Source organism: Protopterus annectens, chromosome 2.part1 (genome assembly GCF_019279795.1).
Source record: "Protopterus annectens isolate FY-2018-M chromosome 2.part1, PAN1.0, whole genome shotgun sequence".
Classification (NCBI taxonomy): domain Eukaryota; kingdom Metazoa; phylum Chordata; order Ceratodontiformes; family Protopteridae; genus Protopterus; species Protopterus annectens.
This window is the reverse complement of record NC_056729.1, coordinates 1,239,919,958-1,239,947,939: the sequence shown is the minus strand read 5'-3', so window position 1 is coordinate 1,239,947,939 and position 27,982 is coordinate 1,239,919,958. Positions and strand designations below refer to the sequence as shown.

The following is a 27,982-nucleotide window of genomic DNA, read 5'->3' as shown; positions in this document are numbered from 1 at the left end:
AATTGACCTTAATTTAAAACTGTATGTAATTGTATCTGTTTGTGTGAGTGTTGTGAAAGTACATCTTATGTGCTTAATATTTCCTTTGAATATGATGCATGTGTAGAGAAGACTTTCAAAGAAAAGTTGCTTACTTAGAAAAAAAAAGCGTCAAATGTAAAGTGTCAAAGCACTGAGTTTGCTGGCTCTTTAGATATATTGTTCTGTTTGTGGAGTATCTAGGTAGCTCATTTTGTTTTTGTGTGTTTTAGGCAAAGGCTGAAACTTCAAGAAAAAACAGTATCTCTGTGGTCTTGGGTAAACCGTCCTACAGAACTGGAAAGATTTGTGAACCCACTTTTTGAGGCAAATAGCCTGGTCATCTGGCCTTCTGTAGCACCACAAAGCCTACAGCTTTGGGAAGGTAAGTTAACAGTCCTTGCTTTCAATTACCTTGATCTTTCTCCTGAGCTGTCTGCCTTCTGTTTTTTTTTTCTGCTTTGTTTAGCTTTTTTTCTATCTGATTAGTCGGCAGTGCCATAGGCCCACCAGTTGTTCATTAGCATCTCAGCTTATTGCTGAGGAGATATGGCCTGCTGAGAACTGACCTTCCTGTAACTTATGTGTTGGACCAGTCCTTTTGGGATACGACATATTTTCTCATTCCATCACCCAGATTCTGACCACCCTTTCCCAACATTCTTGAGTGTGTATGATCTTTCATACGTCTCCTTTTGAATCTGAGGAGAAGCACTGGAGTGGGTGATGTGATGACTTAGTAGCTTTCATGTCTCCTTTTGAATCTGAGGAGAAGCATTGGAGTGGGTGATATAATGACATACTAACTTTTTAGATTTTAGCAAAGACTGTATTGTATTAAAGGACAGAGCTGTTAATGACCAGCCCGATGAGGCTAGAGCCCCAAAGAGTAACTTTTGAAAATGCAAAATTCTGAAAATGGAAAAACCTGAACTGCAGTACAGAACTTAACAATGCAGATTCAGAGAAGTACAGGATCCATTAGTGTGTGTGTGTGGGGGGGGTCCAGTCTGCCAGCTAGTTGCATCAACAGTTACAGGCTGCAGACCCGTAATGCCACTTAACCCTCTGTATAACATTGTATTATATTAACTTTCATTCTAAAATTGTTGTCTTGTCTGCGATAATAAAGGTCATATAAAATATCCCACTTATGTCATACTCAGTACTTATTTCACATTTGTCTCGTGCATGATTAAACACTCCATCACTGAAGCTTTGTTATTCAGTACTGTAAACTCCCTGCAAAATCTTTATTGTCAGAGTAGCAATTTCAGTTTCAATTTTCTGTACATATTTTTGTGTAATACTTAATTTGCTAGTTGTATTTTAATGACGATGATACACTACATAGTAAATGGAATGATTACTGTCATTAACCTTTTAATCATAGGTGCCATGTTCTCTCCTCTTTGTGGGAAACGGACTTAATCACGGGTGCTGAGATAACTCAGTTTTAACTTATCTTTTTTTAAGCTTGTTACAACACTGAGTAACTTTGTATCTTATCCAGGACTCCAGCAGGATAGTACTCTGTTTACTATAGTAATTACACAAGGGCAGGTCATTTATTTATTTAATTTAATGTAATTTAATTATTCCTTTACAGTTTGTTAAAAAGGATAGTATACTGTCCCATAGGTGCTTTTCAGGCGCGGCCTCTGCTTAAATGCAAAAACAAGGAATGAAATCAAATAATTAGAGGGTGCACATTGAGACACAGAAATTAAAGTACAGGATAAAGCCAGAACGTGATGAAAGAACAAGAAGTAAAGACAATTTAGTGCAGCAAATCACCATAAAATGGTTAACAACCGAAGTAATTATATACATATTTACAAAAGTGACATAAATGTTGAATGTTTAAGACAAAGAGAATTCACATAGTGGAATAATTGCAAATTTGTCTCATATAGAAGCAGTTACTGTACCATGCAAGTTAGTAGTTCATGACCTATTTCTTCATCTTGTAAGAGGAGAGCTCAGTTTGTTTTCTCATTGCTACTCTTTCCTTGCACGTTGGTGCTTCATTTGTGAGGAGACAGCTAAATTGGTAGAAGGAGAGGAGCAGGTGTCTGAAACCAATACTATCGGGTTGATCAGCTGAATGAGTTTCATAAGTTTCAACATTTTTCTTTGAACTTTCACTTCTCTAAGCAGAGCCAGTGCTCAGAAGTGGAATAAGTGCATGTATGTGTGATCCTACCTTTTACTGGAGCTGACAGTTGTACCGCTTATGCAACATTAGCAATATAAGACAGACTTTCTTCCCTATTTTTGTGATTGTTGGGGATGTAGAGCAAAGATAAAAAAGTGGATTAATTTCCCCAATATTTCGACCAAATCCCTGGTGTGGCAAGGGTTTTTTTTTTTTGCCAGCTGCAGGAAGGAAGTAGCTGAATTTGTGTGTTGAGAGGACCTCAGTGCCTTAAGGGCCAGTATCTCTATATTATAAAGAGGTCTGATTACCACTTGTAGTAAAGAAGAGTCTGCATTCTGATTGTAGGGATGCATGGAAATACATTCAGGATTAGTATGTGAAGTTTCATGTTGACAAGTCAAAACATCATCATCATCATCATGAACCCCCTTTTTCCCATTTTCTACGTGGGGTCAGGTTGTTGTCAGCTGTCATCATCTATCTCTATTTAGTGCTGCTCTCCTACCTACTTTCGAATGTCATGCCTCACTGTTGCAGGTCTTCACTCCCACAGTCCATCCACCTATTTGCCTGGAACTCTCTTTTCCTCTTGCCTTCTTCCTGTCTGTCCAAATCTTCTTCACTAGATTGTCTTTTGCTTTCCTGTATATGTGCTGTAACTACCATGATCTGTTCTCATTGACCTTCTCTGTAATTGGAGCTACTTAGGCTTCTGTTGTGTTGTCCTTATTTTTTCATCTGTCCAACAGTGTGCATCCTCCCATCTCAATCTCCGTCACCTCTAGCTTCCTCAACTGCTATGCCTTTACTGCCCAGTTTTCTATACCATGCAGTAGTATTGGTTGCACCACTGATCTGAACACATTCGTTTTCAGTGTCTTTAGCATTCTTCTGTCATACACATGACTCTGTCAGTTGGCTGGCATCCCTCTGATTCTACCTTTGACCCTCTTATTCAGATTTCTCTTTTCCTCAGCCACCCTTACCAGATGATTAAAGCTTTTAACCTGTTCTGTTATTTTCCCTTCTATCACAATTCTCAGCTTCTTCTGATTCCCCCATTTGCTGTCATTACAACTGTTATCTGTACCTATTTTCAACCCACGTGCATTCCATTCCCCTACCCTTTGCTGAAGTTCTTTCTCAAGAGTCTGCTTGTAATATCATTCAGCAGCTGTGTTGAACTCTCCCCTCCAACCTGTTTGCAAATGATGTCCATCACCAGTATGAACAGCAGTGGGCACAAAGCTGAACCCTGGTGCACAATCACTCACACTGGAAACCCCTTTGTGAGACCAAACACTATTCATACTTGAGTCATTAGGTGCTTCTACATGGCCTGCACTAATCCTACCAATGTTCCTGGGACTTTGAACCACCACAAGGTTTCCCAAATCGTCTTTCTTGGGATCTGCTTAATTCAACTCTAGGAATGCACAGTTGGACACGTTCTTCATCTCTAGCTTTTTGTCAACTATCTGTCTCATTTCACACTGAATCTGAACTGCTCATCTCCCATTTTCCTCTCTAGCTTTTTGTCAACTATCTGTCTCATTTCACACTGAATTTGAACTGCTCATCTCCCATTTTTCTTTCTACTAATCTGCATATTTGTTTATTAATCACCCTCCCAAGAACTTTCATACAGTGTGACATGAGTTTGATATGCCTATTTTCCAGTCATATGTGATGTGCCTTTCTTTCCATGCAACGAGCACCCTCAGGAGCCATTTCTCCCCCATCTCACCCAACATGTTGATCATATCTTCTGTGACCTCGTCTGAGCCTGCTGCTTTCCCTGACTTCATTTTCCTTAATGCTGTTCTTACTGCATCTGAGTTTGGCTCCTCTGCTTTTTCATTGCAGGATATCTCTGGGGCAGTAAGTTTCCGTGGAGTTTTCTTCATTTGGAATCTGCTGCCATCTGTCTTTGTCCTGTGGACTGGTGAGCAGGTTGTTGCTGGCAGCCCTTATGAAGGGTGTCTGACTGTCGTTATTTTTCTGTCTTTACCTTGCAGTCTGACATACTTCCTTTGTGCCATCTACCAAGTCACTTTTCAGAAGCTTATAGAAAGCCCTGGTATATTTTTCTTTGCTATTGCAACTCTTCTCTTAGCCTCCTTGTTAGCAAACCAGTATTCCTTCTTAGCATGGATTGTCTTTGTCTCCCACTTTTTCCTACTTTCCTCATTTCTTTTGGTAACTTCCAGGACTTCTGCAGTCCACCATCTGCTTTCCTTGTGTAATTTATTTCCATACCTATTTCAGCTGCATAGCTGTTCTGTAGTACCCACTACTGTTTGAGGCACTGCTATTCTTCAACTCCACCTACTTTCTCTGCTTCCTGAGGTGCTATAACCCTGAGTAATTCCTTAAGATTTTGTTCTTTGTCTTCAGTCATCTTCTAGGTCTTCAGCTTAGTCTCTGTTGACCTTAGTCTTCTCAAACCACTGCTGACAGAAAATTGTGGCAACCAACTATTTAAGCTCCAAGCTGACTGATTCATTGGGAATGACTTTGCAATCACTGATTTTAACCCAGTGCTCTTTCCTTACTGGGAGGAAATCTGTTGGAGTTGCATGATGACCACTGTTGTACATCTTGTGACTGTCTTTCTTGCTGAACCGTGTGTTGGCCATCATCAAACCATTTTCCATTCTGAAGTCTAGAATGGCCTCTCCTTTATTCCTTTTTTCCTACCCATTTGGGGTCCTCATATCCTGTTCTGTGTCCCGATATTTGTATTCAGGTCACCTGCTATCAACACAAATTCATTTTGTCTTTTTCAATGTAGTAGGTCCTGTAACTGCTGTCTGAATGCACTGTTTTCCTCACAACTGTGCTGTGAGGGCATATGCTAAGATTATGAGTACTGCCCTGCCATTGGACTGTTGTCTGATTGCCATGAATCTGTCACTAATTCTGATAACATCCTTCACTTTCTTCTAAAGCCTCTCTTACCCGAATTCTCACACCATCGGTAGTATGTCCTCCTCCTGTGTAGTTGGATCCCAAGCCAAGTGGTTTTGCTGCAGTGCCCTTCCATCTTGTCTCCTGAATATATGCCCAGCCTCTTCCTTACCATCATGTCATCTTCAAATCTACCTCCTGTCAGTGAACATGCTGGCGTTTAAAGGGGTCTCAGAAAAAAAGGTAACTGCTGTTTGTGTATCTGAGGGTATAATTCCTGGCAATGGCTCTGGTGAAATTTCATCTTCTAAGTCACTCAAGTATATCATCATATGCTGACAAGTTATCTTGAGGAGTACATGCAAAGGAGGCTTTTGTAACGTATGTTTAGCATAGATAAAATATGAAAGACTGTGTAGGTCCCCTCATGTTCCAACACAGTGTTAGGGACGTAGTGAAAATGAGGGGAAGATTTCAAAGTGGAGACAAGCCATCTACATGGGCAGATTCCCAGCATACATTTACTTTATTAGCTAGCAACAGCCAGGTCACTCAAACCATTGCATTATTTGAATCTGACAGAGTTTTCAGAGCAATAGCAGTCCTGGCATTAACATCAAACTTGTTGGATTTACAGTAGCACTTGAACATTTCCAAATATTTTTTATGAGAATGACCTGGATGGCAATGAGTACTTCATCGCAGTAATTTGTGTCAAAACAAACTGTTACTCATCTCAGTTTCTGAGGAAAGAAAATCTACCCTATACATTTTGGAATTCCATGTCTCCATCAAAACTAAATGTATTCCTAGACACGTTCCTTCTAACTAGAGTAACTAGGAAGACACACCCATACGACTACTTGGTCACTACTTTCAACACCAAGTTATATCACTGTCAAGCAAATATGCCCTATACATCCTGGAATCTCCTGTCTCCATCAGAACTGCATGAATTACTGGATACATTCCTCCTAACTGGAATAATTAGGAAGCCACAGTTGTATAACTATTGGTCCCTTGATCTCCTGCTTTTAGCACCAAGTTTACATGGCCATCATGGGTAGGGATCATTTTGTGCATATACTGAAATTTCTGCATTTCTGTGAGAAAGAAGGTTTCAGGTACCCTCCACACTAAAAGGAAACTAACCTAGTCATTTGTTTGCTCTTGATAACACAGAGATAGGGCATCTGCCTGTGCCACAAGTGATTTGAGTTTGAGAATGGACTTGGGCTGCTGTTGGTGTTGACTTGAGGAACAGGATGAAGCAGCTGATGATCATTTTTTTATCTTTAAGGGAGAGTTTGGGAAACTAGCTTCCTGTGTGTCATGTGCAGGATACCAGTAGCCTTTCAGGTAATCTCCGTAGGTTACAGGAGTAGCAGCAACATCATGCTGTTATTGCACTAGCCATTCCCACAGCTTGGGATTTAGACCGACTGTCATTTCATTGATGACTGCAACAATTTGCAATAAAGTGAATGCATTGTGTCATGTGCAATCAAGTTTTCTTCATATATATATAACCTGTACTAGCTTGTTTTCTCCTCCTCCCCTACCTGTATTTCACTAACCAGATCTCTTTCTCCATTGCCATACAGACTAATCCCCCTGAGAAGACCTTACAGTGGGCCCTTGCAGATCAGTTTTCCTCCCTGGGACCATCACCTAACTGCAAACAGTGATGACCCAATGGCCCAATAATGTATGTATATCCATCCTGATAAGGAATACTGTAATTTGGTTGCTTAGCCTACGTGAATACAGTAGGTTTTGAGTACAAACGTCTGGATCAGATCCACCCACCCCTTCCCCTGCTTTCTCCTCTTATCTATTTTAGCATAGTTACTGCTGTCTGCCTCAGCAGCGAAGCAAACAGGAGAACTATGTAGTCACTTCCTAACCTTTCATCCTTTACTACATAATCTTCTCTCTGTACATCCAGAATGATACAAATGGCTGCCTAAGTATAACGTTATACCCTGTCAGTGTCAGAGATAGATATCCAGTATATGCAGGTACCTAAACTGCAATTTTTCTGACTAACCTAATAGAAGATAGCCTTTCCCTTTAACTTAATCTAATCTAATTGAGGCTACTGTACATACTGACCTGCACTGTGTCTTAACGGATTGTTTCTGCAGTCAGAACACAGCTGCTTCTTTGGCTCTCCCCGCTCCGTTCGCCTTATGGGCTCACACCGTTCCCCTACCCTGCCCCTAATTCCCACCCACCCCCACCATCTGTACATTTATTCCTCCCCAAAACCACCCACAGCTCCTACCAGCCAGTTACTCTATACCCCTTCCCCACATGCATTACACACTTAAACTCACCACTCAACCTAAACATTGCCCTTCACCAGAACATATCTACTAAACCTTACACACCTCTCAGCCCTACTTACCTTTCTCATTTACCTTGCACTTCTTACACAACTACCTCACCCCTTCCATACCTCCGCATCACACTTTACATCCAGTTTCCAGCACACTACCACACCTCCCTTCACCTCCATAACTCATGAATTCTACTCTTCCAGCCCAACCCAACCCTACTTCTCAAACCCAAAATCCTACCCATCCAAACCTCACATATCAAACCCTCCCAACCTCACACCAATAAACCATCTCCCTACCACCACTCAAATTCTTCATCCACATTAACCTACCTCACACACATTCTCGACCAAATTTTTCTCTCAATCACTGGCAACATCCATCCCAACTCTGGACCCACTACCACCACACAAACCACTAACCCCCCTCCGACACACACTCATTTACCCAAATCTGTTCGCTTTACTACATTCAATACCAAAAGCCTACGAAACAAAATCACTAACTTCCACGCCTGGCTCTCCCACAACCATCCTGTCATAGTTGCCATCTCAGAGACCTGGCTTAAACCCTCCATAAAAGGCAACAATATTCTTCCACCTGGCTACCGAATGATTCACAATGACAGGCTAAACAAAACAAGGTGGAGGTGTGACCGTAATCCACACATCCTTCTATACAGTTACCCCATACACCAGTCCCATCCCAAACTTCAGCAACGCCGAAATAACTATAGCTCTACTAAAAATCAGTCATCACAAATCCTTGTGCATAGCCACCCTCTACATCCCCCCAGTCAATTACATCCCTGTTCTAGAAGATATCCTGTCCTGGTTTTCCTCTAACATAAAAAATGAAACCTACATCTTAGTTGACATAAACATTAATTGGGCCAATATAAACTGTCAAACCTCATCCCACACAATCAATCTGTACAACTTCACCCAACTTATAGATTCCCCCACCAGACCAAACAAAAATGGGGAGCCTCTGGCACCATCATTGACTGGGTCTTATCATCCCATCCCAACCTTTTCACAAAGGCATGTATCCTTCCTGACCCTCTGTGACCACCTGCCAGCCTTCCCAGACCATCACCCCTCTCCTCTTCAAAAACACCACCACTACATGCAAACTTATAACCTCTCCCACTTCAACCCCCAAACTTTTTCTGGCTATCTAAAACGTACCGACTGGACCCCCCTAAAAATCCTGCTCCTTGACAATGCCATCACCTAGTTAAACGCAACCTTCTTAAACTTACTCAACAACCATGCTCCTCTAAGAGCCAAACGTGTCAAAGCTAAAACCTCCCTGTGACTATCAAAAGAAACTAAAGTTACTGTGCTCCAAAGCGACAAAAAATGGAAGCAATTCCAAAGCAACAAACAACCCGATACACAACTTGAATTCAAACAACTACACAACTACGTAAAAAAAAAACTAATAACTAGAGACCACAAAGCATGCTACTCTAAACTTCAGTCTGATTACTCAACCAACCCTAGGAAATTCTGGAACACCATCTTCTCCATCCTCCTTCCAGGAAATTCAGATAACCCCTGTCCCAATCCCCACCTTACTGATCTTGAAACAGCCAATCTATTCAACTCCTTCGTGGATTTTATAACTAAATAAAATTATCCTCCTCCTTCCCTCACCCCCAATCACAACCCTGCCTGCCTCCCTACCCCTCTGATCATATACCTCCTTCCTTCCCTTTCAACCTTAAACCCATCCCCAGAAGCACAATAAAAAAACTATTCCTCCAACTTAAACCTTACCGCAACGCACAGGACAACCTGCTATCTTCCTTCCTCAAAATGTTCACTGAAAGTATTGCCTTTCTCATTTCCATCTTAATCAACAGATCCATCAGTGAATCCTATGTCCTTTCTATCTGGAGATATACATACATCATCCCACTGCACAAAGGAGGTAAAAACACTGACACCACCAATTTCAGACCTATTGCCATCCTTTCCCCTCTCTCCAGAATCATGGAGAAATGTATTTATTCCCATCTGATGCCATACCTAACACGTAATAACCTTCTCTTCCCCACTCAACATAGCTTCCTCCCTGACCATAGTACCATGACTGCCCTCCTTTCCTTTCTCGAATCCATTAATGTAGCACGTAACTCGGCAAATTTGTATTGACCCTGTTCCTTGACCTATCCAAAGCCTTTGATACGGTCTCACACCACTTACTCCTATCTCAACTCTCCTGTCTTAACCTCTCACCTTCCACCATACCACCATAGCCTGGTTCACCAGCTACCTCTCAGAATGACAACAAGCCATACAATGGAAATCCTCAACCTCTCTCTTCCTACACACCCCACCGGTGTGCCCCAAGGTTCTGTTCTTGGCCCTTTGCTCGTCAACATATTTATCAGTAACTATCACCACACCATCCTTGAGTCTGCACTAATCCAGTAGGCAGACAAATTAGCAATCATCTGCTCAGCAGACTCCAGCTCCGACCTACTTCTGAAAATTGAAACTTGGATGCAGAACAATCACCTGGCCCTAAACGCAAATAAAACTAAACTGATGATCTTTTCTCCTTCTAGAAACTCCTCTATTAACAAAAACTCCTTCATACTCAGCCAGAATACCGTCCCCATCAAAATTGTATCAAACACTAAACTCCTTGGTGTTATCTTTGATGAGCATCTAAAATTTGACACCCATATCCAATCTGCCATCATAAAAACACACCAAAACCTTGGGCTCCTGTACAGACTCTACTGCTACCCTTCCCCCACCACCAGAAAAACCCTAGCCTCCCCTCTCTTATACGGTGCTCCTCTCCTAACCAACCTACAATCCAAACTGGAATCCTGCTACAATAATGTAAGAAAATTTGCCACCAATTCCAAACCTCATCCCAGCACTGCCACTCTCTCCATGCTCTGCAATGGCTTGAACTACTTAATTACCTGAACATCCTTAGACTCACCACTGCCCACAAGCTCATCTTAAAGCCTTCCAGCTGCCCCTCTCTCTACCACCTTAGCCCCCTACATTCCTAATCGCACGCTCAGATCTGAAAAACAAAATCTCCTTCAAATCTGCAAACCCTCGCGACCCCCCAGGCTACCTGCTGCTACCATTCTCCATATCCAAATGATGGAACTCCCTCCCTCCCCCCATCTCTTCGCAATACTCCAAACCATACCAACTTCAAATGTCTCTTGTTCTCCTACCTTTCTTCAAAATAGACATGCCCAAGCGAGTCTCCAACATAACCACCTCCCTAGCTCCTCTCAGATCCATCCCCTGCTTATTCGCATAATATTACCATGGCTATCATTGCACCCCATTAAACTAACACTGTACTATCTTCTGTTTCACATTGGTTAACGTTGTTCATAGGTAGGTACTAGGCTATTGGCCCTAGGGCCTATATAAGCCTAGCCAAATGGTACCCTGGCTTTTGCCACCCAAGAAAATTATTTTCCTGTGCCCCTGTCAAGCAGAGTCACAGAAGTGATCCCCGGGGTGAATTTCCTATCTCCCATCCAGTCATCGAGATTTTTCTTGAAGAGTGCTAACGAAGGAGCTTTGTTTGACATAGGTAGTTTGTTCCAGAGTATGGAAAGTCTCTTGAGACAGGAATCTATCCCTCCAGCATGTTCTGCTTATTGTGGTGACAAGGTTTAGGTCCTTAGAGCTTGTAGCTCTAAAGGATTGGGATTTCTTTACGTGGAGCATGTCCAACAGCTCTGGGTTTGACATAGCTTTGTATGTTAGGCAGAGATCACCTCTGAGTAGGCGATATGCGGCAGAGTAAAGCTGGAATTTTTTGAGATGATTTGCGTAGGGCATCTGTTTGAGGCCTGTAATCCTCTTTGTGAGGTATTTCTAAAGCCTTTCCAGTTGTTGTAGATGTCTTGAGGTACATACCAAAGGGGCGTTGTACTCTATAATGGGTCTAATGAGTGATGAGTAGAGGGGAACAATGAGAAACCTTTTGCGATGAGGTGTGCCATGTAGAAGGATTTCCTGACTACTGTGGCAGTGTGATTATCAAAGGAGAGACTACTGTCCACATGTGTCCCAAGGTCTCTTATCACACTTTCGGTGTTAAGTAGACTGCAGCCTATGTGGTAGTTCATGGGTACAGAGTTTTTACCAAAAAGGGATAACAATGCACTTTTTGGCATTGAGCTTGAGGCCATGGCTTTGACACCAGGCATCTGTCTCAGTGAGGCCCTTTTGTAGGATGTCCACATCGTTAGGAGATTTGATTATGGCTCCTAGTTTGTAGTCATCTGTAAACTTTGTTAGCCAAAGACCTTCTGTATTAGCCTGTACTTCAGAGAAGTAGATACCAAACAGGAGAGGACCTAAGACTGAACCCTGTGGTACTCCACTTGTCACTGGTCTGAAGTTGGATTTATAGTCTGCTACTTTCACAGTGTGGGTTCGGTCAGTGAGCCAGTTGGCAACTCGTCTTGTGACATAGGGTTTATACCTAGTTTAGTGAGTTGGTCTGTAATTCCAGAGTTGGGGGGGTGGTGTTGAAAGCCTTGGCGAGATCTAGATAGGCTGTGTGTACCACCTTACCCTCATCTACAGCTTTGGTGACCGCTTCAAAAAAGTCCATCAGGTTTAGGAAACATGATCTGCCTTTTACAAACCCGAACTGGGTAGGGTCCAGAGTTTGGAGATCACCAATGTCATTGTTTATAAGTTCCATGATGATATGCTCCATAGCCTTGCAGACCAGGCTCTTCAGGCTAATGGGGAGGTAGTTCCCGGGGTCCGTGGTGGCTCCCCTTTGTGTAGTGGGATAACCGTTGCTGTGCGCCATTCAGTGGGCACAAAGCCCGAGGTGAGGCTATGATTGAACATGGTACTTAGGTGGGGTGCCAGTTTGTTCTGAAGTTCAGGTAGAATGCAGCCTGGGATGTTGTCAGGTCCCATGGATGCTGTGTTCTTGGCTTTGGAGAGTGTGTTTTTTACCTGTGCTGCCGTGATTACAGGAACTTTGCATTCTTCCGGTATAGAGATGGGCCCTTTAGGGGATGAGAGAGGGGTAAAGTTAGCACTGAACCTATCTGCCAGGATGTTGGCAATATCAGTTGGTTCTGTGTATTTGGTGCCATTGTGCTGTAACTCAGAGCAGATCTGAGTGTTGCCATTGAGATTTTTGACATAGCTATAGAATGCTTTGTGGTTGTCTTTAGAATCAGTGGAGATTTTGTTTTTGTAACTAGCTTTTAGGATTTTTATTAGGGATAGCAGCTTCTTACTGAGGTCAACCTGGAGTTCCTCCACTCAGATTTTACTCTTTTTTTGCATCAGTTTCTTTCTTCTATTGTAGAGTTTGTTTATAGCAGGGGACCACCAGATTGGCTTCCTTTTTTTGGAGGATAGCATCTTGGTTCTGTTAGGGATTGCACAATCCATGCACTCGTGTAAGTGCTTGTAAAGTGCAATTGTATAGGATTCAGCAGTTGTATCTCTATTGTCCGTCAGCATGGGTGTCGTGAAGCTTGCCACTTCTGTCTTAAGAAGCGTGAAGTTGGCTTTGGAAAAAATTTTTACGGTGGTTTCCCTAATGGGAGGTGGGGCTGGGATGTGGATGTCTAGGCTGATTTGCTTGTGATCAGATCTGACCGAGGATTTGACCTCTGGTGTGGAACACCGGTTGCCCATGTTGGTAATGACCAGGTCTAGGATATTGCTGCCCCTGGTGGAGGTATGGATAATTTGATCTAAGGCATTCGAATTTATGAATTCCGGAAAACGTTGAGCACAAGAGTTGGTACATGAGTAGTTTTCACAGTTAATGGTGGGGTAGTTGAAATCGTCCATTATTAGGGTATTAGGTTGTACCCTAATATTTTCCAGTGTATCAAGAAATGAGGAGTGGGAATCCTGGGGCATGGTGGGAGATCTGCTGCAAGCTACAATTTATATAGAAAAGGGTTAATTTATGACTTGGATCATTTCCCCTTCTCCCAGGGGCATTCCCCAGCCAAAGATCAACTTTCCCTTTTCCAGTCATAGACAGCCTCCTTTCACAAGGAACCATGCAACCAGTTCTTCTGGCAGAAAAAGGAAAGGGATTCAAGGCTTTTCCTAGTTCCCAGGGGATGGACCTTGGTGACCTATCCTGGATGTCTCTCACCTCAGTCTTTTCTTACAGGTACCCACCTTTCTTATGCTTACCCTTCAGACCCATTTTTCCTTACTGATACCTCAGAGATTTCTAGCTATCTTGGACATAAAGGAGCGTAACTCCACATCCCTGTAAGGTCCAACTACAGGAAATATTTGTGATTTGCTATTGGTTCCTTACATTTTTAGTTCTTGGCCTTGCCCTTTGGACTCCTATAGCTCCAAGACACCAAGTGTCTGGCTCCAGTCGTTGCTTATTGCAGGGTCCAAGGGATTCAGAATTTTCCATACCTGGACAACCTCCTGATTCAGACAGAGAATGCTCCAGATCCCTACAGAACCAACTCCACCAAGTCATTTCTGCCCTGCAGGCACTGGGATTCAACATAAACTTCCACAAGTCCAACCTGAGTCCTTCCCAGGACCAAGTTTTCCTAGGCTGCAGGATAAGGACAGATGTCATGAGGGCATTCCTTCCACCCCAAAAGGTGGAAACCCTGAGGCAGTATCTGGGCTCTGTTCTCAAAGCCATTGATTTGACAGCCATACAATACTTCAGACTGCTGGGTCATATGGCTTTCACTATACCTATGCTGCCTCTGGCAAAACATCACATGAGAAAACTACAATGGTAGATGAAGGTCCACATGGACACAATACTCACCCCCCCTTGGACTTCAGCATCCCCTTCTGTCCTTGCCTAAGGAAGACGATTCTGTGGGGGTTGAACCAAGTCACACTCAGCCTAGGACTTCCATTACAACCCTTTGCCCCAGTTCATGAAATGTACACAGATGCCTCAGATCTGGGCTGGGGGGCTACTTTAAGCAGCCTGAAAGTACAGGGTTCCTGGTAACACACCTTCAGGTGCGAACACATCAGCATCAGGGAAATGAGAGCTATCCTATTTACCCTGACAACCATCCTTCATGCTCTAAAACAAGGTCCCCAGAAATTGCTCACAGACAATACTGCAGTTCTGTGGTATGTGAACAAACAGGGTGGAACCAAATCTTGTTTGCTTTGCAGACCTGCTCTCCAAGCCTGGGACCTGACAACCCAACACTGAGTCTTCCTGCAGGCAGTTTATATCCCTTCAGCTCAGAGCTTTCAGGCAGACAACTTGAGCAGGTTCATGTCACAATCCCATGAATGGATGCTTCACAGGGATGTGTTTCTGGACATTGTCCACAGGAGGGGTACAACACAAATCGATCAGTTTGCCTCCCCTCTGAACAGACAACAGCCACTGTTTTGTACCAGGCTACCCAGTCCTTTAGCATGGGCAAAGGATGCCTTTTCAATCTCATGGAAGGAGATGTTTCTAAATGCATTACCCCTTTCCCATTACTTCAAAATGTCTTGCTGAAGATCCAGCAGGACAAACTAAAAATCTTGCTGGTGACTCCCTTTTGGCCAAGACAGCATTGGTTCCCCCTTCTTCTGCATTTAACCAGGGGCAATCATCACAATTTACCTCAGAGTGGACCTTCTCACACAGGACAAGGGATCCCTAATCCTTCCTCATCTGGTACAGTCCTGCAGGAGGCCAGGCAGGAAACCTAGCACTAGATCTTATTTGTCTGAATGGAAGAAATTATCCATGTGGTGTCTACAAAGACAGCTCAACCCATTTCAAAGTGAGGTCCCTTAAGTGTAGTCCTGTCTTTTAACTCTTGCAAGCAGGGTTGGCATATTCCTCTTTTAAAGCCCACCTTGCTGCTTTTTCAGCCTGTCTGCCTCTTGAATCCCCCTCTAGCTTCCCATCTCCCTCCAAAGTTATTTCTTATGGGAGCACTACATCTCAGGCCCCACCAGGAGGCCAGTTCCACCTTCATGGGATCTGAATTATGTTTTAGAGAAACTCACTGTTGCCCCCTTTGAACCAGCTTCTGAGGCATCTCTGAAACATTGTACTTGGAAAACTGTACTCCTCGTGGCCCTGACATCAGCCAGAAGTTTCAGAGCTCCAGTCCCTCATGGCAACTCCTACCTTCCTCATCTTCCACAAGGATAGAGTGACCCTGAGGACCAGCCCCTCCTTTATATCCAAGGTGGTCAACATGCTGTCCTTAAATCAAGGTATCCGCCTGCCCACCTTGTTTCCTCACCCCCAAAATAACAGTGAGAAAGTCTTACATTCCCTTGATGTTCACAAACTGAGATTTTGCTTTGACAAGACTAAGGCCATTAGGAAATCAGAGCAACTATTTGTCTCCTTTCGCCTCAAAGCTCTGGGAAAGGCAGTGACGAAACAGGCCTTTTCTGCTTGGATTTCCAAGGCTATTTCCTTTTGCTACACATTCCATGGGAAGCAACTTAAGTCAAAAATTAAGACCCACTCCACTAGAGCCATGGCTTCATCAGGGGCCTTCTTCAAAGGACTGGACACTGCATCCATTCTGGAGGCAGCTACAGGGACATCTGCCCATACCTTCACCAAACACTGCAGGTTGGATCACATCTCCAGATCCCGACCGGGGTTTGCTAGGGTAATCCTTCATGGCTTCATGGAGAACAGTTCCATACCACCACCCTCTTCTTCCCTGTGAGCTTTGGCACTCACCCAAGAGTTTGGAATACTGCAACATGAGAATAGGAGGAAATAGAATAGTTGTGTAAAATCTTACCATAACCGTAGATGTCCTTCTCTTCCATGTTGCAGTATTTATTCCCTCCCTTCTTACCCCCTTCTTTCCATCTAAACTAATCCTTATTGGATGGCACAGGACTTATACAGCTATCATTGGACAGGAGTCTGACTGGGGTGTTCATTTCTGAGGAAAGGTATGTGCAGACGTCACTTTTATGGCTCACACTCCCTAGGCAAATGTCATACCTCCCACATACCTAGCAGTGACTACAAGCTTTTGTATACTGCCTGGACGTTCGGGTAGCAAGTAGAGGATAAACCAAGATTTTGATATACTGCAATATGGAAGAGAAGGATATCTACAGTTATGGTAAGATTTTATGCAACTATTCTTTATATGGCTTCTGGCTATCCAAAAATGTGTGCAAACTATTACACCAGGATCAAATAGTATCATGTAGCACAAGGGATAATGGCAGTCAGTAGCAAAATGGAGAGAGTTGATAAGAGGATATGAATGACCAAATTTTCTGAAGTTATGACTGTGCCCAGAAGACTAGGAGATGGTGCAGGAAGTGGGAGTAGAAATACTAGGTCTAGGGATCTAAACCTCTTCTGCAACATCAAAATGTTTTGGTGGGCAAGTATATCTTACCAAGGTTACCAGTGCTCTAGAACAGACTCCCCATCTGTGTAAAACAAATCTCTTTCCTGTCCATATTCAAGCATAACGTGGATCTGTAGTTGGCTATTACAGAAGTTACCCCAGGTCTGCCCCCTGTACTGCTAATGGAGAGAGGTAGCACCTAAATGCTTTATCCCACTTATGGGTCCCCCTCAAATTATCTATGGTATGATCCCAGTTATTTTCACTACAGGTAATATATTTATCAACCAAGGGATGGGTAAGTCCAATCTAACACCAAATGGGATAGGTTAATTCAAGCACCAAACAGGAAATTGGCTTGAGTTAAAATGGCCTGCAAGGGCAACTAGCCTAGTGCTAACCTATGAAACCTGTAAGATGCTATTTTCCACATTTTGGCTGTACCTGTATATTAACTACTTTCTAAACTACAAAAAAGAGGCGGTATTTATTCATATTATAATAATATAGTGCAGCTTATATAGGATATTTGGGGGATAGACCAGAATCATCCCACCAAGCATGTCTGCCAGTCCCATACTGATAAAGGTCTTTACGTTTTGGACAGATTCTTCCCACTGAGGATACCACCATTCTGTAAGAAAAATAACCAAACATAGCTTTGTAGGATTTGCTGTGCCAAACTCTTACAGTTATGCAGAGATCATCAGCAAATATGGGATTACCACCCAGACTATAATGTTACTGAGTCAAACTTGTTTTAGAGTGTACCACACAATAAAAGCTATGGAACACTCCTGCTCCACACAGACATTTGGACCAAAGATGACCTCCTCCTCTGCGTAAGGCATACTATACACAGGTAGCAAATGTCATAATTTCACCAGGCATTGCAAAATCTCTGTTATTCTACAGAAGATGAGGCTTACATTCCCGGGGCTGGCAAAGGCTGCATTGTTAATCAAAATTGAGATACAGTGAAATCCTTAAGGATAGAATAGCTTTTTTGTAAAACCAACTACTGTATTGCTGTTATTAAACAACATATTTGCAACATTTACATTTCAAATGAAATGACATACCATCATATTGCATATATTTTCATAAGCCTTGATGATAACAGCATTTATCTCATTCTTAATGCATAATTTTGTACTTCCTAGGATATATTTCTAACCATTTTAACTTTACTTGTTATGGAGAGAAATCAGTCACTTATTTTTTTTTTTGAATCAGGTGTCTATCTTATATGAAGCAAAAGATGGATGCATCATTAACTCAAGCAAATCCTTTTGCTGCCACCTCATTCTTAACATCTGTAATCATTATTGCATGCCTTGTCCACTTATTATCAGTTTACACCATTTCTCATAACTAAATTCTGCAACCTTCTTTTGAATTATTTTGTTCTGTATACCTTTTTCTTATAATGCAGTACATTCTGCCCTCTGTCCCAAGACCTTCCATCAGCAAAACAAGGCACCACATTGCCCTGTGATAGTGTGGTGCTGAAACTGTGTTGATCCCTTCATCGGATGCTCATTCCATTAAGCTATATTTATTTATTTATTCTACACATTCACAGTGGACAGTGTAATTTGCATTCCTTAAAAGTTGAACAGTAAAAGTTTCTGTTGCACAACAAAAGTTTTGCTAAGGCTTTATCATCCAGTATATGAAGACCTCTTTGTATTCAATTACTCATCCAAGTTAGTATTCACTTGAATGGTTTGTATTTCCCATGTTTGAGTTATAATTCATATTTTACAATTTCATACTGCTGTTTCATTAGTTCATATGCCTAGCTATACTTTAATTGTAGTTAGTTACTATTTTTCTTTAATCCAAAGTTAAACTTTTGAAATACTCTGTCATACTGTGTTGATAACTTCATTGTTACTTGCTTTTAAACATAAAATAGGACATAAGGAGATAAGAAACATTTGCATATTGTAATGTTCTTCCAAGTTATTCACTAAAATGGTGAGTACCTCATCATATTTTGGTTATAGCCTAGAGTTGTATTTTCATACAATCATTTTATCAATTCGTATCCGTAGCTTCACTTTGTTTACATACAAAATCTTTGTCTAATTTAATGTATGCATGCAATTAAACTCTATGTATACAGAATATAAATTGTGTAATACAAGAGTCTACCTTCTAATAAATGCTGTTATTGAATAAACATACTGACTTCAGTGACTAACATCTCTATGGAAGAGAAACTTCATGCTGCATATTTATCTGTGCTTATTTACTAAAATGGTTAATACTTTACCATATAATTACTAAAATTCACAATATATATTTTCATATGGTTAATTCTTACCACATGCTTCTGCATTCAGACTGTCACAAATAATAATAAATTAAAATAAGCTCTGTAGAAAGTATACTGATTAACACTTCAAGATTACCTAAATCAAAATTAGAATGAAGATGCTCAGATTTGTTAACAAACATTTGAACAACATATTTATAGAATTAGGTGATATCCTTAATACTTACAAGAATTACCATCACTATATATGAAAACAGTTGTTTACCCAGTACATAGGCACATATCAGCCTTGCATTTCTCTTTTGCTAAGAACCTTTAAGAAAAACAAGTATGTAATGGAAAACCCCTCACATCGTATGATTATTCTGGTTTATTGATTTTTTTTTAAGTAGTCAGTACTTCACAACATTCTAATTGAAACTCTTAGAGTATATTTTTACATGATGCTCATCATGTCTTGGAAAACTCGATATTTTAATTGGAATTAAGTATACGTTCACAAACTTTTATTAACACTTTAAAGTCACACAAATTGTAACTAGCATGAAAGTTATTAATGCTACTAACAACCATAGCTTGCAATGAAATATGTATAAAACTGGGTAGTATCCCACACACTTGGAAGAACTACATTAAGTTTTGAATATAGTCACTGCCCAGTACTGAGACCATCTTTAACCTTTCCTGTCTCTTTGCTGGATAAGCCTTGCATCAGCATCCTTAAGCTTCACATTCTCTTTGCCTTTTGTTCTAAAGGTAGTTATTTTCCCAATTGCTTTATCCTAACTCTTGGAAGTCAGCAGTTTACCATTCTAGAGCACTTTCAAAGTAGCAGGGAATGACAGTTTGAATTTCAGTTTTCATCAGTTGGACTCCTTTATCACTTATGTAAGTCATAAGCAGTGTTTGTCACTTCAGAAACATGATACAGTACAAAAACTGATCTGCCTGCCACTGAGAATGTTCCACTTGCTTGCCACAACTTGTGTAATACCTTGTTCTTTCTCATAATGTCAAAAAAATTGTCAGTATTCTAAATTTCCCATATTTGGCTTCCGGTTCTAGCTACAGTAAGTGCTATTCAGAGCAAATGTTTTGTGAATTCTGACCACTCCACTTTAATGATTTTCATGTATTGTTTTCCGATTCATCCCTTCCTTACCTTTCAAAAAAAAAACAATGCAGTCTAGAAGTTTGCTTTCTTGCCGTATCTTCCATTCCAGTTAAGTGCTGCTCAATCTGCTCGATTTGTTTTACCATTTCAACTGCCTTATTCCAAGTCTAACACATCACAGGCTTAGTATGTGCCAGCTAGTCTTGCAGAAACTGTTTCATACATTGTAACTACTACTATGCATTTCATAAATACATCAAGCTAGTCAGATTCCTTAAATTGGTTCATATAACTTCCAGGCTTGCTTCATTCACGATCAATACTATTTTTGTAGTTTTTGTATTCATTAGTGAGAACATCATTGTCACCCCATTCCAGCTCTTCTACAAAATACTCCTATTTCATACACATTATAAGTAAAAATCATGTATAGTTTTCTTAGAAAATAAAATATGGGTTGTTTCATCTGCAGTTTTCATAGTTAGGATTACAGTTTTCAGCAACTAATTTAGTGTTTTAAAATTAATTTATTTATTTTTCCTCTAAAGTATCCTGCTCTGAAATCCCAAAAGGTCGAACAGGATTTTTTTTGTGGCTGGCTGCTCTTTTTATTACTGCCTAAAAGTTTCATAATGAAATCTCAAAGAAAAATGAGATGTGACCTTTGTATACATATGCACCAGATCCATTGGTTCAAAAGTGTTCACTACCACAGTAGCTATCAGACATGGAGCATCGGCCATCTTTCCATTGCAGGTGTTATGTAAAACTTCTGCAAAATATGCAGAGTCTGATATTAACATTATCTGTTATATAATATTTATTTTTCTGAATTATTCCATCATTAGTGAAAAGCATGTATATATTTTCTAGAAAAAATGTGCGTCTGTCTGTTTCTGTGTATTTTTCATTTATAGCATGCCATTACTAGCATGCCAACCTTTTGAGAAAGTAATGTGATGGAGTCAAATTCAACACAGTGTTTAAATGAAACCCAGTAAGTCTTGGTTGCTGTTAGTAGTTGAACATCCTGTTGTTAATGCAAGACAGTTCTGCTCAGTGTGCCAGGTGCAGTAATGGCCATCTTTGCTGAGTTTGTTTGTCAGAAGTAAAACATTATGTATATCTTTCCAGTCGGTGAAAAAACATTTTTCATTTGCTATTTGAATAGTTAATATTGCTAACATTTGGATCAACTGTGGAGTCAAGTTCAGTGCACTATTATACTGAATCCCACAGAGATAGACTAGCACACTTATGTGCTTTCTGTAGGTGAACACAGGTGTGTTACTGCATAAAAGTTCCTTAATGAAATCTCAGAGAGGACTAATGTATGGCTTTTTATCCATAGGCATAGATGCATTGGTCCAGAGGTGTTCACTGCCATGGTCTGATATTTTGATTTGTATTGTTCCTTTTTGAGTGTTATGGTGAACTTCTTTTGTGTAAAGCAGTGTGTAGTAAGGATCTGGAATACCTTTTTACTTAATTGTCATTATATTAGCATAAAATCATTTATATGACATTTAAAATTTCATTTATTCCAGCATAACACCCTTCATTCCCTCAGCAAGAAGCGGCACAGGAGTTTTATGTCAACTTTGAAAAATGTATAGAATTGAAAGCACCTACCAGATCTAAATATAATGGGAGGTTTAAAGGCAAACCACCCTGGTGGTCCAACAACATAAATTGTATAATAAAAGAAAAGCACTTAAGTGTACAGCAGCTCTAATGTCCCTCAAATCAAGGGCAACTGTAAGAAATTGGCTAAAAACTTAAAAACAAAAAAAAGCACTATTAAGAACACTAAGTTAGACTTTGAATGGATGTTAACATCTGAAGCTAAGAACAATTACAGATCTTTGCTTAGTTATGTTAGGACCAACATTGTGCAGGGCTTATTCAAGATGGCACCACCTTCTCCGACCCATTGAGCATTACCAGTGTACTAGCTAACAAATTCAGTGTCAGCTTCACCCTAGAAATGACTGGTCAAAACATACTTATCCCCAAAGCCCTCAAATCTCTTCATCATTACCAAAGATCATGCACCAAAGGTACCCTTGAAGAGAAAGTACTTCCATGAGATCTGATGACATACTTGAAGCTTTATTAAACAGTGTCAAGCAAGTCCTGGCAGAATCATTGTTTAACCTGAGTTTAGCCACTGGCTTTATCCCTGAAGTTTGGCATCCAGCAGTGGTGATGCCACTCCACAAGGGTGGTCCTACCATTGACTCCCAGTAATCATAGGCCCATCAAGCTGACAAGTGTCATATGCAAAGCCATGGTCTTGGCTAGTGCTTTTGACAATCTGCCTATTGCTAGCATACTTAGTAAGTTAAACACATTGCAAGTACATCTCTATGTGGCAAGACGGATAAACTGGCTAAGGGACAGAACCAGGTGCCTCATCAGAGAGTGGTTTTCTGAAGTACAGAGGCTTTCTAAGATGACTGCACCCTGATCAACAGCTTAATTTCAACTCTTCTAGTGTGAAAGTAGAAGTTGACAGATAACTGTCAGTAATTTGCCTGTTTATCAGTAAAATTCCGTTACTGGCTGCTACATACACTCTCTGGTTGCCAGCAGAGGGGAAGAGAGCCTGGAAGAAAATCAGCTAGAAAAGGTGAAGAGAAAACACTGGCTGGGAAGAATTCTGTAGCTGTTAAGCAAAAATCAGCTTAAGCTCCAGCTCTGGTACAAGAGATTGCTTCCAGTAATTTAGAGGAAAAAATAAGTCAAATGTGTTCAGAAATGATTAAAATAAATGAAACATAAAGATTGGAGGAGTATATCAACTCAAATAAAAGGTTGGGGAAAATTGAATAAGATTTAAACAGCTATTCAAATGACCTGATAAAACTCAAAAATCAGAGGGCAAATTGAAGAAAAGGCTGGCTGTAAGAGTTCCAGAAGAGTTTTCAAAATGGTAGCGTTAAAAGACAGAGAACATACAGTGAAAACTTAAGAGAAACTGGAAGGAATAGGCAGAAATTGTTAATTGAAAGGGCACATTATGTGTATGCTGCAGACCTGTGTTAGTAAAGAGGCAATCTCACCAGCAGAAAGAGTTGATTCTGACAACACTGTGGCAGAAGGGTAAAGTGTTAAAAATTGGAGGCATTGTGTTGGTTTGAAAATAATTATTCAAGAGAAGCAAATGTATTCAAGCAATTGGCTGTGAGGTTCAAGCTGGTATATCCAGACATCTTCAGCATATTTTTCCTAGAGGATCAAAGTCATTTTTTGATGCGGAACAGGCTAAGAGGTAAATAAAAAAGTTTGTCCAACAGGGGGTGAGCCATCATACAGAAGGAGTCTCTCTTTCTCATTCTTCTGATGATAAGGCTCATAGAGAGACTTTGCCAGTAAAACCTTTTCCAGTGTTTCAAAAGAAAATGCTTGAGAGATGGAAAAAGCACAGGGGTTGACTTAAAGAATTCGGGATACCTTGGACTTCAACTGGAATCTGCGGTTGGGAATTAGAGATGAACAGGAAGAAGACCAGCAACACTGAAATTAATGAATAAATATGAGACTATAAAGCATCACATTTGTGAAATATAGCTTAGAAGAAAAAGTGGCTGAGAAAGCTTGGATTTTTGTTGACTTTGTTAAACTTCTTGGGGGACTGACATACATATTACTCACTTCATGTCATTAATGTTTGTAAGGACACTAAAGGGAAAAAAAGAGGGAAATGGGGAAAAGTCACTGTGCAAAACAATTTTAGTTAACAATGTTTGTGTAAAACATTTCATGGTATAAATTTCATGTTATATAGTAAAGCATTTTTAGTGATTGTTATGCAATAAACATACTAAAGTAAGTGGTAAATGGGTACTTTTTTTCTTGTTTAGTTTTAAAAATATAGGCATTACAATATAAAACAAGAAGAAAGTCTGGGAAAAAGTACATATTAAGTCAGTAGGTTGTAATCTTGCCCTGTCGGGGTGGGGTGTGTAAAAGAGCACTGATATGTGTACAATTGAAATGTCTTCTTTTGCTTTTGCATAGGTGGATGTCTGGATTAATGCTGTTGGCTTAATCTAGTGAAAAGTTTTTTGTGTGAGCAAATTTATTTCTTTTTCTTTTTTTTAAATGAAAGAGCACAATGTAATGAATATTTTCTTTAAGCAAATATGTTCACTGCCAGTTGAGAAGATTTGCAGCTGAGAGTACCTGTACATTTTATTCTTGTTTGCATGGAAACAGGCTGACTGAAGTTGAAGGCAGGTCTGGACATTGTTTAATGGAAGAAGCATAAAACTAAAATTTACAAGAGCAAGCAGTTAAGTAAAAAATAAAGTTTTAAATTATTGCAAGGGAATAAGAGATAGCAGCTTTTCTGATGACCAGATACTTTAAAGCATTTACTAGAACAGTGTACAGTTTAGTTATATTTAAAAATAGCTGGTGCAGTTTTTCTTAGGCCTAAACATTAGTGTTTTCTGAAAGTATACAAGTTGTTTTTCACATCTGGGAGGGGGGATGCAGATTAGGCAAGAACAAAGGCCAATTAGTGTAAGTAGGAGCACAGACTACAACATGTGGCTTAGCATGGATAACCTTAATTTTAGTTTAACTAATGTCTGTGGGTGCAGCTGCCGATTTGGAACAATTGTTCCTATCAGGAGAGTTAAAGTTAATTATTGGAAGATGTGCATATTTCTATGTGTTTAAGCTACTTAAATCAAAATGTCTTGTAAAATGTGACATAGGCTGAAATGGAGATGACAAGAAACAACTGTATAAAGGATCAGCCTGCCAAACATTAATGGGAGCATGTAACACAAAAGCTGGAAAAAGTCATTAAAAAAAGCTGTCATATACAATAGGTATAATAACTTAAAAACTTCAGATGAGTGGATGAAGGAACTGTCAGCATGAAAAGTTCAAAAAAAAAACGTGTATTTAAGCATTTAAAAACAAAAACAAAATAAATAACCAGGAGTGCTTTCATCTATTCAGGAGACTTAATCAGAATTAGACATATACAGTTTCCCCCTCACTTTATAGACGGTGAAGTGATGCAGCGGGTTGCTTTGTCACCTCACAGGAAGAGGTTCTCAAGTTTGACTCTCGGCTGGGGTGCCTTCTGTGTGGAGTCTGCATGTCCTCCCTGCATTCCTGTAGATTTCTTCCAGGTGCTCCGGTTTCCTCCCACGTTACAAAGACGTGTCTGGAGCATTTCACCCCAGGCCTCTACTGAAAATTTGCTCAGTCCAAGTCGGACATTCCTGGTAAACACATGTTAAATAAATTAATATTTTCACTGAATTAATTAGTGGGAACTTGAAATTAAAATTAGTTATTAAAATTTTAAAGGAACACACACACACACACACTAAACTCTGTGCTTCCTTGGAATTACAAAACATAACTCGTGACTTGTAAAGTGTTAAAAATTCTTTAATAAACATTGCAATGTTTTAAACATAGTAGTAGAAAATGAAAATGTAAACGAATATAAATAAAAAAATAGCTGACAATTCAACTTTCTTAAAATTACTTAAGAAGAAAAAAGTAAAGGCTTGTGGGGATAATTTCTTATCTTAATGGCTGCACTAACTCTAAGCATATTATTTTAAAACATGAATGGCCTCACAGGTGTAGCAGAAAGGTAAGAGTATTGGATTATTTTAAGAAATGCAGAGCTCAACTAGCAGTGCTACAGGAGAAAAATTTTGGAAGAAATGAGCATGTGACTTTGATAAAGAAATAATTTCAGGATGTATATTCAACAAAATATCAAGGAGAAAGGAAAAGTGGTGTACTTGTAGTAATTGCTAGAGGAGCTGTCATAGTGACAAGAGGGGGAGGGGGAAAGATAGTAGATTTATGGTAGTAAGAGGCTACTGGTATGTATTTAAATTCCATGTAAAACTGTTGTCATGGAGCTTAATAGAATTTTGTGAGAAATAATCAGCTTTCAGCAGGGAATATTACTTCTGGGGGGGACTGGAGCGTCATTCAGTTTGCAAAAGTGAGGATGTATCTGGGGACTTAAAAGGGAAATTATAACAAAACAGGGTAGATTTCTGAATACATTTATGAAAATATTTGGTATGGAAGATGTAGATTTAGTAGTAGGAACAATGAGAGAATTTAGATTTTATTTCCCCAAGTTACAGTAACTGAGCTAGACTAGACAGAAATTGTATTTTCACAGGAACAAGTACATTTAATTAAGAGCTTTGACAAGGAATGGGCATTAGAAATTATTCGAGAGATATTAGAAAAATAGAAATTTGTTCAAAAGTTATAGCTAGTAAGTTGGATAAAATGAAAGTGGAGTTTCAAAACAGGGTAGAAATAAAAGAAAATAGATATGGTTAAGGAGTAACCAGAATTATTTGCAGGGGCTAACTAAGGTAAAAGTATTGCATAATACAGGGAATTTCCCAGAACTGGAAGAGGCACAACTGCAGAGTGCTAAATATAAAATAAGGTAGTATCTGGGTAATAGGCATGAGTTTAAAAATATTGCTGTTAAGCAACTGTTTTTCATAATAACTATAGAGCACAACTACTTGGGCAACAGAAAGTAGAAAGGGTTGTTGCCAAACTTAGGGAGCCTATAACAAAAAAAAAATAACCAGAGATTCTGTAGAGGTATTAGAGATATTTTAGAAATGTTATGAAAATGTGTATAAAGCAGAGGAATGTGGAAATCAAGAAATAGCACAAGTGGGAATATTTATGGAGGACATAAGTATGCCAAGGTTATAGATATGTGAGGCTTAACAATTAAGTTAGGAGACGATTAGATAAAAATGATCACGTATAATCAGTCTGCAGGAAAGGCTTCAGGAGTAAATGGTATCCTGAGGAAGTTTGGAAACTAGGAGGGACAGAAGTGATTAAGATCTGGAAGGTTTTGTTTAATAGTATTTTAAAAGGAGAAGCACCAACATCCTCAAAGAAAGCTCTGGTGGCTGTAATAGCCAAAGCTAGCAAAGATCCATCAGACCCTGCTTCACATAGACTCATTTCAATGTTAAACCTTGATTATAAAGTGTTATGCCTGTAGTAGCTAAAAGGATGGGAAATGTGTTGCCAAAATTGATTGATATGAATTAGAGTGGTTTTGTGGAGGGGAGGAAAACATTTGTCAACATTAATAGATGATCCAGAGGGTAACTTGGAAAGTAGGATGGGGAACAAGAATTTCATCCCTGGTTTGGCACCTATGTCTCTGATGGACACAGGCAGCCTGTAAATGGTTCATGTTCCAGGTCCCTGCATACACTTAACAAGGGTATCAGAACTTGTCAGAGATTTGGGATTAATGACTAGGCTTAAAAAGACCCTTGTCATATTCACAAATTAACCCTTGGCTTTACTAGCCTAAGCTTCCCGAAGTGAGGAGGTTCAGTCTGAGGCTGGGTACTGGAAAGGTCTAAATGGTCACAAGACTCAATTAATTTGCATTTCCTGTGATCCTATAATACGTTGCTATAAAAAAGTATACATGTGTTTTTCATTTGCAGTACGTCATAAGAAGAAGTAGCTAAAGTGATGGAGTCCAATGTGTCATAGTGTTGTACAAAAAGCCCCAAGTGTAAAACAGTAGTCATATATGTGTGCATTAAAAACCCCAGGTGTAAATTAGCAATCTTACATTTGTGTTGTACCTGCATATCATGTTTTACTCCTAGAATGTTTCATAATAAAGTCTGCAAATGAGACTGAGATTTTGTGTTTTGTACCATGGCACCAAATTATTTTGTTTAATGGCGTTCACCACCACATTCTGACATTTTGCATTTTGCTCATTTTTGGTGTTTTTTTGAACTTCTGCTCAGTG

The 27,982-nt window shown here is 40.0% G+C and overlaps 1 long non-coding RNA gene across 1 annotated transcript in view; it reads left to right on the top strand.

Moving 5' to 3' along the window:
• Positions 1-255: 255 nt before the first annotated feature.
• The window catches only part of LOC122794407, a 231,878-nt gene continuing 204,151 nt past the window's right edge, over positions 256-27,982 (top strand). The window contains exon 1 of the long non-coding RNA XR_006363639.1: positions 256-403. This is a non-coding gene — a long non-coding RNA (uncharacterized LOC122794407). The remainder of the gene's footprint in view (positions 404-27,982) is intronic.